Source organism: Cydia pomonella, chromosome 17 (assembly GCF_033807575.1).
Source record: "Cydia pomonella isolate Wapato2018A chromosome 17, ilCydPomo1, whole genome shotgun sequence".
NCBI lineage: Eukaryota > Metazoa > Arthropoda > Insecta > Lepidoptera > Tortricidae > Cydia > Cydia pomonella.
In genome coordinates, this window is record NC_084719.1 from 18009554 (window position 1) to 18016817 (window position 7264).

General features: G+C 36.9%; 1 non-coding gene across 1 annotated transcript; it reads right to left on the reverse strand.

Annotated features, from left to right (window-relative positions):
• Positions 1–914: 914 nt before the first annotated feature.
• On the reverse strand, positions 915–987 carry Trnad-auc (transfer RNA aspartic acid (anticodon AUC)). The gene has a single exon. It is a non-coding gene; the product is annotated as a tRNA-Asp (tRNA).
• Between the last annotated feature and the right edge of the window lie 6277 nt (positions 988–7264).

Genomic DNA, 7264 nt, shown 5'->3' on the forward strand with positions numbered 1-7264 from the left:
ACTGCTTACCATCAGGCGGGCCGTATGCTTGTTTGCCACCGACGTAGTATAAAAAAAAAAACCAGGATTTGAACCCGGGACCATCGGCTTCATAGGCAGGGTCACTACCCACTAGGCCAGACCGGTCGTCATATATGATAATTATATCTCTCTAAAACTTGGTCGAATTAAACAAATATTATGTATGATAAAAATAATGATAACCGGGTAAGTGTTAATTAGTTAGTCCTAGGGAAAAACACTGTAAAGAAAATATGTTACGGTGCGAGACCGACTCATAGGAGTTTTTTTATATATTTTTTCTGGTTTCAAACACCAGTTTGACATGTTATGTAATTAAGTTTAGCATTCAATCTACATAGATGCTGGGATTATATAATCTGTGATTCAATTAACTTTTTCCATTTTAATAAAAATACAAAATTTTCATTCTCTTTCGTCTTTGAAAATTAATATAAAATCTCAAGACTTAATTCCATTGTCTTAAACTGAATGAGTTTTGTTACGCTTCTATCTCCAGCTTGACAAAAATCTTAAAGCACTTTATCACCAATTCAAATTTATTTTCACCATACCAGCAGCACGCAATGGCTCTCTTTATTTTTAATAAACTGATAATGAAGTTCGCTGTATCCGCAAGGGTGGCAAAGTAATTTGATGCAAATTTTGACTTATTTCCTCATGTTGGTTGGTGGAATCGGATTTTAAATGATGATTTTGAATAATAGTATTTAAATTTTTAATATTTTAGAGTTAATTCCCCGTTTGTTTAGCACTCGTGCCTTAAAAACCTCGCAAAACTCAAGATTTCACTTTTCAAATCTTTCGCTTACTCGGATACCAATATTATTTAGTATGAGGAGTTAAACAATAACTTTACCCCCTTGAAATAAATTTAAAAGTGGATAAAATACTGTCTTGGGTGAGACTTGAACTCACGGCCTCTGGATTGATACTCCAGCGCTCTGCCATCTGAGCCACCAAGACCTCATCCTTAGGCAGCAAATTTTTCCACCATATGGGTCTAGGGGACCCTAGCGACATCTACCGTAAGAACGTTGCACTTCTTAGACGGTTACCGGAGACACACCCAAGACAGTATTTTTCCACTTTTAAATTTATTCTAAGCTTAATAGCATCGTTCGCAGACGTTTCTGCTTATTAAAAATTAATTTACCCCCTTGTACAACAAATAAGTATATTTAAATTATTATCGGTAAAATATGCTTAGAAAGTGATTCCTCTCTCTTCGTACAGATTTAAAATACGATTTTAATTTATTTAACTTTTTTTTACTAACTCACATATTGTATTAGACGCTCGCCTTATAAATTAATCAATCATAATTGTAGTGAAGTCTCATTTGAATTAATACATCAAGGTATTTTAGTGAGACATACGTTCACAGAAGCATCTTTGGTAATTATGTTGAATGCGAGTTAAACAGCGCTCACAATGACATTAGTCACCAAAATTACGAGCGTAATGTCGCTTACGGAGAATTATTAGCACACATTACGAGCGCGTAGATACCCAACCTCTAAATACGGTTTTCATTAAAATAGACGCACCATTCCAGTTCATTTTTTAGCAATTTGTTTCACTACATTTGTGTATTTGTGTATTAGCATTTGTATTTTTTAAACAGAATTCCTAGTGTAATTAAATTATTATTACTATATTATGGCTTTATTGGAAAAATAAAATAAAAATCAAGTGCCATTAAATTAAATAAAAATTTAATTAAATATCATTTATTTTCAGGCAACTATGGCCCATATATATACATACCTTACAGACTAACATACATACAATAATAAAAATCTTAAAATATAAATATCATTTTGACGACGCAGTTTTCGGTTGCGCCGCCTGTTCTGGTGCGGGATTCGGCAGATTCCCACGAAACCGCCGAAATATCACACCTTTCGGCCAGAAGTCTGCGCTCGCGATGGTTTCCAGCAGCGGCCGCGGGACGCGCACCACAAACGAGCTGAAGTGCACGTAATGCCGCGATCGCAGCTGGAATACTTTCAGCTCGTAACGAATCTTCTTGCGGACATATTCCACCACATCTTCTGCCGTGGCGGAAACATGCAGGCGCGAAACATATAGCGCCGTGTTCGGTGTGGCAACCCTCAGGCCAGAAGCAATATCCGGCTCTGCCGTGCCACACTGGCTCTTGCGAGGCGCCTTGCGCGGCCTCCTCTCCTTCGACGCCTGTGTGAATCCTTTCTCGGCGCGGGGTGGCTTCTCATCACGAGAAACATGTTCAGGCACCCTTGAAGGTGCTTTTCTCAGTTTTGCAGCAGCAGCGGGCGGTCCGGCGGGGACAGGCGTCATATCGCCCGTTGCTGACCCAGCATTGCACATAATTGCACGCGCATCACTACCCGAGCCCAAGTCAGTGGCCTCGTGTGACCTACATTCCGAAACAGTGTCACGAAGCGTCGCCACCTCGACACGAAGTTCACAAATGGTTTTATTTGCCACCTCTAACTTGGACTGCACCTCAGTCAGACTTGTCTTCAGGAATCTTATGTCCTTCAGCAGCCTGGTGACGTCGACGCCATTAACATTATAGTCATAGTTTAAGATCTAAATTTGATAGCCATTCCCTGGCATCCGCAGTTATCGCGTGCAGTTCTTTCGTACCTCCAGAAAAGCATCTCTTGGGGCATTTGCCATAGTGTATTCAGAACATGCTTATTCGTCTATGTTTAGTAAATTCAAAATCCTACGTTTGCCTTATTATTTCACCTAGAGCACTATTTTATGTTTCGTGCTGTTTACATACGTTATTATATTGGCATTGCAATTTTTCTGTCTGGCTGACTGGTTAAATACAAAACCTGCCATTTTCTTATCTGACGTTCACATGCAAAAGAAATCGAGGTTGAAACAAAAGTAGGTATAGAACTTATGCATGTTAGGTACTTTGGTTATTTACTGTAAGGGCAAACTAGAATACGAAAACAATTGATAGTTTAATGGACTTGAGAGAGGTTTGAGAGTGGCTTGAGAGAGGTACATAAATATTTTTTTCTAAGTCTAACTTTATCGCTATTTTAAACTACTATGGAGCAGAGGTAAAAGGTTTTTTCATAGTAACAATACCATACGTATTACATTACTTAGTTTTGTTTTTGTTTCTAGATTCCTTTCAAACGTTCTTCTTTTAAAAAGGTGAGGTTTACCTTGAACCTAGGTAGTAGATTTCTGGTAACTAGCCGATTAGGCCCTGTTTCACAATGTCAAAGTAACTCACAATCTTCAAATATAATGTGGAATGAACTGTCGCCTGCGGTATTTCCGGACCGATACGACCTTCAAACCTTCAACAAAAGAGCGTACTCCCATGTTAAAGGCCGGCAACGCACTTACAACCCCTCTGGTGTTGCAGGTGTCCATGGGCGGCGGTAATCGCTTACCATCAGGTGATCCGTCTGCTCGTTTGCCTCCTCTACCATAATAAAAAAAGCTAAACTTTTATCTGGCAGTTAATTTAATGTTAATTAGCTATCTAATACTTTACTTGGACATTGTGAAACAGGCCCTTAGCCTTATAACGCATTCCTACACATGAAACTTATTTTAGAATTCTTTCAGTCAATATTGACACTGTCATTATGTAGGTAAATCATGAAAACATTACCCAGTATTCTGTCTGGATTAACAACTCCTTTTATAATATTTTTGCCTTTATGATATGTAGGTTTAAGTTACCCTTGATCCAATAAATTATACGTCTTGCTCCGAATAACTCGTGTGATTCAATAAATCATAAAAATAACCCTAGACTTAGATATGTCTTACGTATTACTCAGTAATAAATGTTGTATTTAACTAACAAAATCAATACAGACATTTCGCATTAAAATACTCGTATTTATAACTGGGTCTACAGCGAATTTATTTTATTATCTTTCAGCGGCGGTATCATGGTCGTATTTTTATCACTTGTCATGTCATGCGTCACTTTCGCAATTACTTACCTGTTAGAACGTGACAGGCATGATCACAGATGATAAAACACGGACCATCTTAGCCTTACAGGATTCACTGGTCATGGTCGCGGCTCACTGATGTCCTAACAAAATATCGAAACAGAGATTTGTGTAACTACCCAACGAAGTCCTTAAAGATGTCCTTCTGTTCTGCAGATAAACGAGAAGATTTGAGGAGAATAGTGGGGGAATGCCGCCGGGACAGTAACCTGCAGCTCCAACTCCAGGGAATTGGGCTGAGTGAACGCAACGAGCGATCGACAGCCCGCCTGCTTCCGGCCGGCCGTCCCTGCACTACATCTACATCTACAACTACCCAACGAAGAGTCTATAGAAAAGTTAGCAAAAAAGCAATCGCTCATTATAATGGCAAATCCGGAATATAGTAACTAGTTCTTTATTGAGATAAAACATGCGGATCCACTTAGTTCTGCCGTGTCAACTTTGAAAGGTCGGTACGACATTATAACATACGATATTCAGTATTACATGCGTCTTTTATACTACTAAAACAGAATTTTTGTCCTAGAACGCGGTATGAAACATTACAATTGCTTGCTAAGCACGAGCGAGTCGAGGGTAAGTAATAAGTGAACTTTGTGGTTTTTAGACCAAGGTAAGTCTGCAAAGATTTTGATAGCACGCGCAGTACAAGTGTTATTTATACGTAATAATTTCATAGAAGCTTGACGTCGCACTGCGTAAGCTATCAAAATCATTGCAGACTTATCTTGGTCTGACTGTATATAATATATAGTTGTTAGTTACTATAAGGTTCGTGCCACTGCACGGTGGCCCGCGCGCCTTAGTAAGGCGGTCATAATTATTATTTTGTAAATTTTCTTGATTTCTTTGTTTGTTTTTGTAATACAGCTAATTATTAGGTAGTATAATTAAATAAAACACGTGTTAGGGTATATATCATGCTTAATTTATTCACAAATTCTTACAAAAAAAACAGATTCATACATATAAAACTAAAGTTAGTAAATCCTTTAAAGTCTATGTTGCTCAGTACTATTTATTTACCTTAAAACAATAGAAATATATTTTAAAATATGTTAAATACAATAACAAACAAGCATGTGTAAAATTAAAAATAAAAACTAGTAAAATAATAATAATAAAAAACAGAAAATAAGACCTTATTTATACTCTAAATTTTTGTTTGTACTCGCTATGACCAGTGCTACCATCAAAGCCCCACTTTCCTATTAAACCTTTCCTATTAAAGTCACATCACCCATGGATTCTTCAGGTATCGCTGTTATCAGTTCCTTTTGAAATTCGACTATACGCGTAGCTGTATGATCCAGCAAGCTTTGTAACTCCACCTCAGCTGTGGATTCGGTAACTTTAATATTTTCTGGGTAACACTTTTTCTTCGCATCAGTTACCTTACCATACGAAGGTAACACAGGATTATCCCGAGAATTTATAAAAGCACGTATTAACAAATATTGATGTTTTGTTAGTTTAGCTTCTGTGAGAAGAGATAGCAGATCGTCAGGATTGACTTCATTAGCATTGGTCTCTAATTTAGCTTTATTCCTCAGTTCGTTGACTGCTGATGAATCCAAGGATGCTAGTGCTGCTAACCTTCTGCGTTTTGACCGTTTACTACAAGCCGCAAAAGTTTAAGTCAACAAAATATTCTAATCATTATTCATACGACTTTTTGCCGTGGCGTAGACCCAATATTATGAATATATATTTTATTGTAATGCTAAACAATCTATGTAAATCAAAACAACATACCTGATTCTTTAAGCTCCATATTAATAATAGTCACTAAAATCACTACTTAGTCAGGAATGCACCACTAATCACCGATCACTTAATGAGTCTCTGATAAGAGAGCGCGTACAAACGGGAGTTGTGTTCACTTTCTAGGTTCGTTATAGAATGAAGGTAATTACTTATACAGGAACTATTTATACCTAATTAAAGTACGTTTATCGGCAAATTAGAAACAGCCATTAGAAATTTAAAACTACCACATGCATTTTTTTGGATCATGGCCTATGGCCAGCCCACCGTGCACTGGGTACAATCTTAGAAGTAAAAGAAAAATAATTCTAGTTGGACGTACCATATGCGTAATGAGAATGAGGCGCAAATAATTATCTTTCCACCTTGACTGATGATCACGCTCATTTTTATCTCTTTCATTAGGGTGATTCTCTTGAAAGAAGCTTCGTAGCATTGGAGATAAATACATGATAACTTCTTTATAGAAAATCATCATGTACATTTGCGACAAAATCATAATATTACAAATATTGGTCGCATAAAATTTACACTTACGCTTCGGTACGAATTTTCCCTTGAACTTAAATTATTCTTAATCTTCATTTAGTTGCAATTTGTTTTTACTGTTCCATTTTTTCGGTTTACGACAGCCAACGTAGTGATGATAGTCTCATTCTACCAAAGAATCAAAAACTTTTAGTAAAATATTATGCCTTTTTATAATATTTTTTATATAAATAGCATATTAGTTTACCTGATAATGTTTTTTATTCGTAAAAATGTCAAATGGCGAAATTAAAATTCAGTATTACGGTCAGAAACAAACTTAAACAAATTGGAATAGTAAAAAGCTCTAGTGTAGCTACTACACTGACATATTCGCTAGAGTGGCGTAGCTTACTTTCTATGCAGCTCGCTCGCACTGACATTTTAGTGAGAGCGAGATGTATAGAAAGTTAGTTAGGCCGACGTCATCAGTTTGACACTGATAGGGAAGCAGAGGTAGGTAAGGCAGTTCGCAAAATAGTATTTAATACAATCGTGATACGTGATGCTTTTCAGTCGAGTACCGTGTTTGTAAGAAGAAGTTGTCGAGTACAAAGCTTGCTGATTTGCCTAAGTAAGGTACGAGATTGAAAAGACTGATTATATCACTATTGTATACAATACTTTTTCTATGAGTCATCTAAAATAATACTTCAAATAATATAATATTTAAATAATTAATGAGAATCGGTAAGTATTTCAGTAGACAAAAATTTTGACATAAGTCACATAATGCGCGATTCTCGCCTGTTTAGTCTTTTCTAAGGGAGCGCGGCGGCACATTGGTAATTTTGTTTACAACGCTTAACAGCCACGTAAATTAGCAATTTTTGAACAACTGAATTAAAAATAATTTACCCTGGTTTATCGGAGAACACCACCCTCTCGCAACCACTGGAATTACTCGGTCTACTCGATAAGCGACCTCGAAGGTGACTATGAATTATTTATGACGCAGA